We start from the raw sequence: 12,509 nt of genomic DNA, 5'->3' as shown, positions 1-12,509 counted from the left end.
CACTCATGAAAGAAATTGAAAAAGACACAAAAAGATGGAAGACTGTTCCATGCTCTTGGATTGGAAGAATAAACATTGTTAAAATGTCTACACTGCCTAGAGCAATCTATACTTTTAATGCCATTCTGATCAAAATTCCAGCAGTATTTTTCAAAGAGTTGGAGCAAATAATCCTAAAATTTGTATGGAATCTGAAGAGACCCCGAATTGCTAAGGAAATGTTGAAAAACAAAAACAAAACTGGCGACATCACGTTACCCGATTTCAAGCTTTACTACAAAGCTTTGATCACCAAGACAGCGTGGTACTAGCATAAAAACAGACACATAGACCAGTGGAATAGAGTGGAGAGCCCAGATATGGACCCCCAACTCTATTATGAAATAATCTTCGACAAAACAGGAAAAAGTATTCAATGGAAAAAAGACAGTCTCTTCAATAAATGGTGTTGGGAAAAGTGGACAGCGATATGTAGAAGAATGAAACTTGACCGTTCTCTTACACCGTACACAAAGATAAACTCGAAATGGATAAAAGGCCTCAACGTGAGACAGGAATCTATCAGAATTCTAGAGGAGAACATACGCAGTAACCTCTCCGATATCAGCCACCGCAACTTCTTTCAAGATATATCTCCAAAGGCCAAGGAAACAAAAGCAAAAATGAACTTTTGGGACTTCATCAAGATCAAAAGTTTCTGCACAGCAAAGGAAACAGTGAAGAAAACAAAAAGGCAACCCACGGATTGGGAGAAGATATTTGCAAATGACAGTACAGACAAAAGTTTGATATCCAGGATCTATAAAGAACTTCTCAAACTCAACACACACAAAACAGATAATCATATCGAAAAATGGGCAGAAGATATGAACAGACACTTCTCCAACGATGACATACAAATGGATATCAGACACATGAAAAAATGTTCATCATCACTAGCCATCAGGGAGATTCAAATTAAAACAACATTGAGATACCACCTAACACCAGTTAGAATGGCCAAAATTAGCAAGACAGGAAACAACGTGTGTTGGAGAGCATGTGGAGAAAGGGGAACCCTCTTACACTGTTGGTGGGAATGCAAGTTAGTGCAGCCACTTTGGAGAACAGTGTGGAGACTCCTGAAGAAATTAAGAATAGAGCTTCCCTATGACCCTGCAATTGCACTGCTGGGTATTTACCCCAAGGATACAGATGTAGTGAAAAGAAGGGCCATCTGTACCCCAATGTTTATTGCAGCAATGGCTACGGTCGCCAAACTGTGGAAAGAACCAAGATGCCCTTCAACGGATGAATGGATAAGGAAGATGTGGTCCATATACACAATGGAGTATTATGCCTCCATCAGAAAGGATGAATACCCAACTTTTGTAGCAACATGGACGGGACTGGAAGAAATTATGCTGAGCGAAATAATTCAAGCAGAGAGAGTCAAGTATCATATGGTCTCACTTATTTGTGGAGCATAACAAATAACATGGAGGATATGGGGAGATGGAGAGGAGAGGGAGTTGAGGGAAACTGGAAGGGGAGATGAGCCATGAGAGACTATGGACTCTGAAAAACAACCAGAGGGTTTTGAAGGGGTGGGGGTGGGGGTGGGAGGATGAGGAACCAGGTGGTGAGTAATAGGGAGGGCATGTACTGCATGGAGCACTGGGTGTGATGCCAAAACAATGAACACTGTTATGTTGTAAATAAACAAATAAACGAAAAAAAAAAGATAAATAGAAAATATTTTGAGATGAATGGAAACAAAACACAACAAAACTATGGGATATAGCTAAAGGTAGGACTTAAAGGGAGATTTATAGCTGTAAAAGTGGAAAGAAATAGAAAAGAACAGCCTAAATGTCTACCTCAAGAAACTAGAAAAAGAAAAACAAGATAAATCTAAAACAAGCATAGAAGACAAATAAAATAGAGAAGACCAAGTATTAATGAAACAGAGAACAGAAAAACAGTAGAGAAATCTAGCAAAACCAAAAGCTGATTCTTTGAATAGATTTAAAAAAAGGACATTTCTTTAGTTAGACTGACCAAGAATAAAATAGAGATGATTTAAAAAACTAAGATTAGAATACAGTCAATGATATTGTAATAGAAATATAATGAGACAGATGGTAGCTACACTTGTGGTAAACATAGCATAATGTATAAACTTTTCAAATCACTAAGTTGCACACCTGAAACTAATTTAACATTGTGTGTCACCTATACTCAAATTTAAACAAAAGAAAAAAATACATATTGCAAATATATAATTATATACCAAGGAGAATATGTATTGTGAGAAAAAATATGAACTACAAATATTGATATTATCTCTTTGTGGGAGACAGAATAGTGGTCCCCAAGGATACTGACATCCCAATCTCAGTAAAATATGAATATGTTTCCCTATACGGCAAAAAGGTCTTTCAGATGTGATTAATGGTACAGATTCTGAAATGGGGAGATTATCCAGAATTATCCAGGGATCCCAATCTAATCACATAAATCCTTCAAATGAGAGGATATTTCCTGGATCTGGTCAGTGAAAGAGATGTGAATATGAGAAAGCGGTCATAGGCTATTTTGCTGGTTTTGAAGGTGGAGGAAGTGGAGGAACGGGTGAACCAAAGAATGAAAACAGACTCCAGAAGCTGAAAAAGCCAAGGAAACCAATTCTCACCTAGCACTTCCAGAAGGCACTAGCAGTAACACATTGATTTTAACCCAGTGATACTGACTTTGGACTTCTGACATCCAGAACTATAAGATAATATATTTTGTATTGTATAAGCTACCAAGTTTGTGGTAATTTTGCAGCAGTAATAGAAAATGAGTTATTCTCCTCCTATAACAATGGCTTTGTAATATCTTTTTTTATGTAAAATATGAAAATAATAAAATCTTCCCTCTACCAAAACAACAGCAACAACCACCAAAAAATTAAGGTCAGTTATCAAGAAGGGGATATTACTATTAACCATACAGAAATGAAAAGAATTATTGAAGAATAGTATGAACAACCCCATACAAGTAATTAATTAATTTAGAGGAAATGGATAAATTTGTGGGAAGTAACAAATTACCAAAACTAACTCCAGAAAAAATAGAAAATCTGGATAAACCTTAGTAAGATAATGAATCAGTAACTTTAAAACTTTCCACAAAGAAAATCTCAGATGGCTTCATTGGTGAATCCTACCATACAGTTAAAGAAAAATTAATAGAGATTTTCTACAAATTCTTCCAAATGTAGAGGAGGGAATATTTCCCAGCTCATTCACTAGGGCCAGTGCTACATATAAAATGGTTGTTCCCCTCCCCACACCATTCATGTATTAAAATTGAATCCTCAAGATGAAGGTATTTGGAGATGGGGCTTTCTGGAGGTAAACAGAATTTGATGAGACCATAAGGTGAGGCCCTCATAAATGGGATTAGTACCCTTCAAAGATCACAAGACAGTTTGCTTCCTCTCCCTGCTCTTTTGTGAAGATACAACTAGAAGTCAGTGGTCTGCACTCTCACCAGAATGGGCTCTCACCAGAACTCAACCATGTTTGGATTCAACTCTAAACCTGGACTTCTCTGAAATTTAAGAAATAAATTTCTGTTGTTTGTAATCCACCCAGTCTATGACATTCTGTTATAGCAGCCCGAACTATGACAACCAGCACTATCCTCATAACAAATGCAAAGACATCACAAGAAAATAAAACTAAAAAATACACCTTATGATCTTAGAATCAGGCAAATCAAAGTCACCCAGTCAGAAAAGAAAGAAAGAAAGAAAACAATATATTTGTAGATGACACAATCTTTTGTATAGAAAATCTTAAGGAATATGTTAAAGAACAAATAGAACTTATAAATGAATTCAGCATTGTTGCAGGATACAATATTGATATACAAATCAATTGTATTTCTATGCACTAGCAATTAGCTATCAAAAATAAAATTAAGGGGCACCTGGGTGGCTCAGTGGGTTAAGCCGCTGCCTTCGGCTCGGGTCATGATCTCAGGGTCCTGGGATCGAGCCCCACATTGGGTTCTCTACTCAGCAGGGAGCCTGCATCCCCCTCTCTCTCTGCCTGCCTCTCTACTTGTGATCTCTCTCTCTCTCTGTCAAATAAATAAATAAAAAAAAACCTTTAAAAAATAAAATAAAATTAAGAAAAATAATCCTATTTATAATAACATCAAAATAAATTAGAACATATATCCAAACAAAAAATCTTGCATACGAATATTTATAGTAACATTATTCATTAAATCCAGAAAGTGAAAACCCATGTCCATCAACTAATAAATGGGTAAAAAAAAAAATCGTATGATGGAGAATTATTCAGCAATGTAGAAGAATAAAGTGCTGTTATTTGCTACAATATAAAACCTTATAAACATTATGCTAAGTAAAAGAAGTCAGTACACTGACTGTATACACACACTGTATAATACTATTTATGTGAAATGTCCAAAATCTATAAATCTATAAAGACAGAGAGTAGATCAGTGGTTGGCTATGACTGAAGGAGGGAGAACTGGGGTTTGACTATTAACAGGTAAGAGGTATATTGATATAATTCAACTATGACCTCAGATGGGATAACACAAGATCTTGATTTCAAACTTAGACATGGTAACTGTAAGGTACCTTTGAGACTTCCAAAGGAATAGGTAAAGTAGGTATTTGGATGATGGCGTCATTAAAAGAACCAACAGAGGGGCGCCTGGATGGCTCAGTGGGTTGTGCAGCTGCCTTCGGCTCAGGTCATGATCTTGGGGTCCTGGGATCGAGTCCCGCATCGGGCTCTGTGCTCAGCGGGGAGCCTGTTTCCCTCTCTCTCTCTCTCTGCCTGCCTCTCTATCTCCCTGTGATCTCTCTCTGTCAAATAAATAAAATAAAATCTTTAAAAAAAAAAAAAGAACCAACAGAAAGGAAAAAATTACTTCCTGAAGCCTATTCATTGATGTTCTGTATAGATGTATCACAGTAATCCCTGTGGATTAAAAATGCAGTTTTTAATTCTTACAGCTAGTTGTATGGGTGAAATGATGATTAACTCACAAAGCCGTGTAGAATGAATAAGATTTCATCCTACAGGGAAATCTTTGGAAGCACAGAGGGATTATCTTTTCTTCCTTATCCTTTGCTTTTTAAAGAACAAGTTTGAAAATAGAAGTAATATATATTATCTTCATTCATGTAAAGTTACTGATGAAAATCAGTATGCCAGCAATCACTGCCTCATTTCTGCATTTTCAACATTGCTTCTGGAAAACCATCACTTTCTAATTTCCCAGTGTTTTCTGGGAACTGGATGAGAGTGCAGTGATTTCTACATTTTCTATTACTTAGTGTTTTGTCATTTGTCTTTAGATAACAAAGTATCTATGTAAGGTATCTATGTAAGAAATTCAAATTCCAGTGAGGCATTGAGATTTTTCTCAATCAGTGATCAAAATGTGATGGATTGGAAAGGATGATATATTGTAGAGGAGACACCTTTATTACAAAATTTCATAAGTAATTCATAGAAAAATGAAGTAAATAGGAAAAATTAATCATGATAAGAATGATTCAATAGCTTTAAATTTTATTTTATAATTCAGAGACTTTAGAATTCAGAGAGCCATGTAGTTTGTATTTACCTTATTTCTAACTTTGCAGAATAAAGATAATTCTAAACTTTGAGTTTGGAGACTGTCTATAACACATAGCTCTTAAAATTTCATGGAATTGTGAGGGAATAAGGGCTGTGATTATATGACATAATATATAATATATATAGCTAACACTGTCTCCTTTATTCCAACATGGAGATGTTTCTTTCACATTATTCTTTTCTTCTTTTCTTAATTTATTAACTAATTTTATTTAAATTCAATTAACATATAGTGTATGATTAGTTTCAGATGTAGATTTCAGTTATTCATCTGTTGCATATAACACCCGGTGCTCAGGTACATCAAGTGCCCTCATTAATGCCCATCACATAGTTATCCCATTTCCCCACCCACTTTCCCTCTAGGAATCCTCAGTTTGTTTCTTATTGTTGAGAGACTCTTACGGTTTTTCTTCCTCTTTGATTTCATCTTCTTTTTCTCCCTTCCCCTATGATCGTCTCTTTTATTTCTTAAATTCCACTTGAGTGAAATAATATGGTAATTTTCTTCCTCTAATTGACTTATTTCACTCAGCATAATACCCTCCAGTTAAAAAAACTGAAAGGCAACCTATGGAATGGGAGAAGATACTTTCAAATGACATATCAGATAAAGGGCTAGTATCCAAGACCTATAAAGAATTTATCAAACTCAATACCCCCCAAAACAAATAATCCTGTCAATAAATGGGCAGAAGACATGAACAGCCATTTCTCCAAAGAAGATATACAAATAGCCAGTGGAAACATGAAAAAATGCTCAACTTCACTTGGTATCAAGGAAATACAAATCAAAACTACTACAATGAGATACCGCCTCACACTAGTCAGAATGGCTAAAATTAATAAGTCAGGAAACAACAGAAGTTGCCAGGATGTGGAGAAAGGGGAACCATCTTACACTGTTGGTGGGAATGCAAGCTGGTGCAGTCACTCTGGAAAACAGTATGGGGGTTCCTCGAGAAGGTAAAAATAGAGCTATCTTTCACATTACTCCAAAAATTTTTTTTTCCCAAAAGCTTGCTACCTCATGGCTTAATTATACTGACTTAATGTAGTGACATTAAAAATATAAAATATATATTATTTAAAAAAGGAAATATCTATTATTTGGTGATTTGTGTTGTAAATAAAGCAAGGCCACTTTATTTAGGACCAACTTTCCACTTTGGAAAGAAAATAATGTTTTCTTAACATTCACATAGTCTATTTTTAGCAAATACACTGTAGTAATTCTTTTTAGGGATATATATTATAATAGGGTTCCCCATGGATGAGTATTTAGTAATTTAAACTTATTAATATTTTTAGCTTAATGAAGAGGGAAGATAGCAACTCATCATCCTCCCCACTGGTTAAATAAGCCCAGTTTTAAAAATGCATTCTCATTTAACATCTCTCTGTGTTATTAATGTTAAGAGGTATGGCTATATATCAAAAGAAATGAAATCTTGACATTTGCAATGACATGGATGGAACTAGAGGGTATTATGTGGAGCAAAGTAAGTCAATCGGAGAAAGACAATTATCATATGATCTCCCTTATATGAGCAATTTGAGAGGCAGGGTGGGAAGCTGTGGGGGGTAGGGAAGGAAAAAAAGAAACAAGATGGGATTGGGGGGGAGACAAACCATAAAAGAGTCTCAATCTCACAAAACAAATTGAGGGTTGCTGGGGAGTGGTTAGGGATAGGGTGGTTGGTTATGGACAACAGGGAGGGTATGTGCTATGATGAGTGCTGTGACTGTGTAAGCCTGATGATCCACAGACCTGTACCTCTGGGGCAAATAATACATCATATGTTAATAAAAATAATTTAAAAATGTATGGCTATAAAATTATAAAACAGATTTTTAAGATGAATAAATTATTATTATTCCAACTGTTATATTATGGTAAATATAGTTTTTGTTTCGCTTTCAAGGAAGGCTATACATTCACTCTGAGATACTTGGAAAGTTCTATTCTTGATTTCTTTCAGATGTCATTTAAAAGTCATAGAAAAAACTAATCTTGTTACTTCATGAAAATATCTTCATAATAGCAGTAATACCTATATGAACCCTTTAGGAATATATTAGATAAGAAAAGTACTGAAACATATGAAGAAAACTATAAAAATGACTAACATGCTTGGACACCATCATTAACAATTTCCAAATACCTTTGACTATTTCAAAAAATCATTCCTGCTCTTAATAGTCTATTACCAAATATTTACATGGAAAGTATCATTAGAATTAAAGATAATTAAGAAATATTTCATAGAAAAATTTACAGACTATTCATTCCTAATTTTACACTAGAATTTTCAGTGTCAAGTACTCCTTTTTAAATATATCAATAGGATTTGCTTTTTCTTCTTTTAGTAATGTAATTGTGACAGTCCTTTTATATGTTTTTCTAGGTACACCCATGTACACAGACACACAGATGCAAACACATACACATAAAATTATATAGAGAAGCACTTATGATGTATATATATTTTTATCATGAACTTTGTGTGGGGGGAGGTGGATAAAGTCTCTCTCTCTCCTCTGCTTTCTCTATTCCTACAGCTACATCTACTCTTGCACAAGAAAACCTATGTTAGTAAGTTGGTATATTATTCTGCATCTTTATCCACATTCATACCATCATACTTACCTATATGAATAAAATTTTAAAAATTTATACAAATGGGACCATCAAATTTAAAGTTCTTTATATTTTGATTCCCTTACTTAATACATTGAGAAAATGTCCCATTGTTAACTGGTGTAGCTCAAATACATTTCATTTAAGACTGAACAATTCTCCAAAGTAAGATTGTACCATAGTTTATTCAACTATATTAGAGTTGTGAGTTTTCTTTTTTTCCAGTCCTTGCCCTTATGAACTATGCTTTATTAAACATTAAGTACAATGGTTGTGCTTTAGTTTTGTATATGAGTATATTATTTCTAGATATGTATCCACGATTAAGATTGGTGATCAAGGAGGAGTCAAGATGGCAGAGGAGTAACAGACTGAGAAGACATCAGGTCACAGGAGTTCAGCTAGATAGTTATCAAACCGTTCTGATCACCTACAAACTCAACAGGAGATCAAAGAGAAGAAGAGCAGCAATTCTAGAAAACAGAAAATCGACCACTTTCTGAAAGGTAGGACATGCACATAAGTGAATCCGAAGCGACAGGAAGATAAATCATGAGGGGAGGGGCTGGTTCCTGGCAAGTGGTGGAGCAACGGAGCACAAAATTTGAACATTTAAAAGTCTGGTCCACTGAAGGACATTGCTCCAGAGGCTAAGAGGCTCCGAGCTCTCACGGGGACAGTGTGGTCTCAGGTCCTGCGAGGTCACAGAAGGATTGGGGGTGTTTGAGTGTAGCAGAGATTGCAGGTATCAGAGTGGGGAAGCTGACTACAGAGACAGAGCTGAGGAGTGAGCTCTCACCATGGGGTTACCTTAAATGCTGACCTGCGGCACAGTGAGATCACTGCTCTTTGAGCAGGGACCCCACAGGTGGCAGATCCGGGGAGACCCACCTTCATCCACTGGAAGAGCAGCATGGCAGAAATCTGCTAGGTTTGGAGACTCCAAACAGGGCTGTATGCCAGAGACTGAAATGCTCAGTCACAGGCTGAGTGAGCCCGAGTGCAGCCAAGAGACCAGGGAGATGGGAGTGATTGAGCACTTTTCTCTGAGGGCACACTGAGGACTGGGGCCCCAAGCTCTTGGCTCTTCTGGGCCAGAGATGGGGAGGCTGCCATTTTCATTCCCATCCTCCAGAGCTCTAGAGAAAGCATTAAAAAAACAAAAACTCCCATGAGCGAACCGGAGCAGATTACTTAGCCCAGCCCCTGGCAAAGGTGGTGCAGTTCCGCCTTGGGCAAAAACATTTGAGACTCACTGCAACAGGCCCCTCCCCAAGAAGATCTGCAAGAGCATCCAGTCAAGACCAAGCCCACTGATCAAGGTGAACAGCAGAATTCCAGAGGAGGGAAAAGCAAAGCATGGAATTCATGGCTTTCTCCCCACGATTCTTTAATCTTACAAAGTTACTTAATTTTTTTTAATTTTAATTTTTTCTTATTCTAATTTTTTAAACTTTTCCTCTTTCTGCTTTTTTTAACTAGTTTATCTTAACACCTTTCTAAAAAAATCTTTTTAAACCTTCATTATTATAATCATATTTTATCCTTCATTGTATCTAACTTTATTTTTTGTATACATATACAGTTTTTTCTTCTAAAAATTTTTTGGGATACAATTTATTCTAATAGATCAAAATATACTCTAAATCTAGCACAGGGCTTTATTCTAGTCTCCAACCTGAGCAAATTCTCTCCACTTTCTTTTTCTTTCTTTCTTTTTTACAACAACTTATCTTATCAATTCCTTTTTTAGAATTTTTTTTTAAATTTTCATCTTTACAGTCATATTCCATCCCTTCATCATGTTTATCCTTATTTTTGTATATATAGAAGTTTTTCTTTCTTTAACATTTTGGGAGGTGGTTTCCTCTAAGAGATCAAAATACACCCAAAATCAAGTGGGTGGCTCTGTTTTATTCACCAATCATATTTTTTTAATTAAAAAAAATTTTAACTTCTTTTTACCCCTTTTCTTCTCCCCCTGATTTGGGGTCTCTTCTTAATAGGTTAGTGTACATTTTTCCACTTTGCCATCCTTATAGTACTTTCTCCTTACATTCATATACTCTTCTCTGGATAAAATGACAAGGTGGAAAAACTCACCAAAAAAAAAAAAAAACCCAAAACCCAAAAAACAAACAAAAACCCCCACAAACAAACAAGAGACAGTACTGAAGGCTAGGGACCTAATCAATATGGACTTTGGTAATATGTTAGAATTAGAGTTCAGAATGACGATTCTCAAGGTGCTAGCTGGGCTTGGAAAAGGCATGGAAGATATTAGAGAAACTGTGTCTGGAGAAATAAAAGCCCTTTCTAGTGAAATAAAGAAACTCAAATCTAACCAAGCTGAAATAAAAGAAGCTATTAATGAGGTGCAATAAAAAAAATGGAGGCTCTTACTGTGAGGATAAATGAGGCAGAAGAAAGAATTAGTGATATAGAAGACCACATGATGGAGAATAAAGAAACTGAGCAAAAGAGAGACAAACAACTACTGGACCACGAGGGGAGAATTTGAGAGATAAGTGATACCATAAGATGAAACAATATTAGGATAATTGGGATCCTAGAAGAAGAAGAAAGAGAGAGGGGGCAGGAGATATATTGGAGCGAATTATTGTAGAGAATTTCCCTAATATGACAAAGGGAACAAGCATCAAAATCCAGGAGACACAGAGAACCCCCCTCAAAATCAATAAAAATAGGTCCACACCCCGTCACCTAATAGTAAAACTTACAAACCTCAGTGACAAAGAGAAAAATCTGAAAGCAGCCCAGAACAAGAAGTCTGTAACATACAATGGTAGAAACATTAGATTGGCAGCAGACTTATCCACGGATACCTGGCAGGCCAGAAAGAATTGGCATGATATATTCAGAGCACTAAATGAGAAAAAAATGCAGCCAAGAATACTATATTCAGTTAGGCTATCATTGAAAATAGAAGAAAAGTGTGCCTGTGTGGCTCAGTGGGTTAAAGCCTCTGTCTTCAGCTCATGTCATGATCTCAGGTCCTGGGATTGAGTCCCAAATTGGGCTCTCTGCTCAGCAGGGAGCTTGCTTTCCCCTCTCTCCACCTGTCTCTCTGGCTACTTGTGATCTCTCTCTCTTTCTGTCAAATAAATAAATAAAATCTTTTAAAAAATAGAAGGAGAGATAAAAGCTTCCAGGACAAACAAAACTAAAAGATTTGTAAACAGCAAACCAGCCCTACAGGAAATATTGAAAGGCGTCCTCTAAAGAAAGAGAGAGCTCAAAAGTAGTATACCAGAAAGGAACAATATACAATATTGAACAATATACAGACAAAATACAGTAACAGTCACCTCACAGGCAATACAATGGCACTAAATTCATATCTCTCAATAGTTATCCTGAATGTAAATGGGCTAAATGCCCCAATCAAAGATACATGGTATCAGAATGGAAAAAAACAAAACAAAACACAAAACCTATCAATATGCTGTCTACAAGAAACTCATTTTAGACCCAAAGACACCTTCATATTTAAAGTAAAAACAATTTATCATGCTAGTTGACATCAAAAGAAAGCTGGGGTGGCAATCCTTATATCACATAAATTAGATTTTAGGCCAAAGACTATAATAAGAGATGAGGAAGGACACTATATCTTACTCAAAGGGACTGTCCAAAAGAAGATCGAACAATTTTAAATATCTCAGCCCCTAACATGGGAACAGCTAGTTATATAAACCAATTAATAACATCTCTTTAATATCTTGATGAACCACTACACTGTTTATCAGAGTGGCTGCACCAGCTTGCTTTCCCACCAATAGTGTAGGAGGGTTCCCCTTTCTCCCCATCCTTGCCAACATCTGTTATTAAATGACTTGTTAATTTTGGCCATTCCAACTGGTGTAAGGTGGTATCTCATTGTGGTTCTTTTTTTTTTTTTTATTAAGATGTACTGTATTATTAGCCCCAGGAGTACAGGTCTGTGAATCGTCAGGCTTACACACTTCACAGCACTCATCATAGCACATACCCTCCCCAATATCCATAACCCAATTACCCTCTCCCTAACTCCCAGAGGGTAGTTGGGTTATGGACATTGGGGAGGGTATGTAGCAATGGTGAGTGCTGTGAAGTGTGCAAGCCTGGGGCTAATAATACCGTACATCTTAATAAAAAAACACCCACAATGAGATATCACCTTACACCAGTTAGAATGTTAAAAATAGAAC

This window comes from Meles meles, chromosome 4, assembly GCF_922984935.1.
Source record: "Meles meles chromosome 4, mMelMel3.1 paternal haplotype, whole genome shotgun sequence".
In the NCBI taxonomy this organism is placed as follows: domain Eukaryota; kingdom Metazoa; phylum Chordata; class Mammalia; order Carnivora; family Mustelidae; genus Meles; species Meles meles.
The sequence above is the reverse complement of the archived record's forward strand: the minus strand, read 5'-3'. Positions refer to the sequence as shown.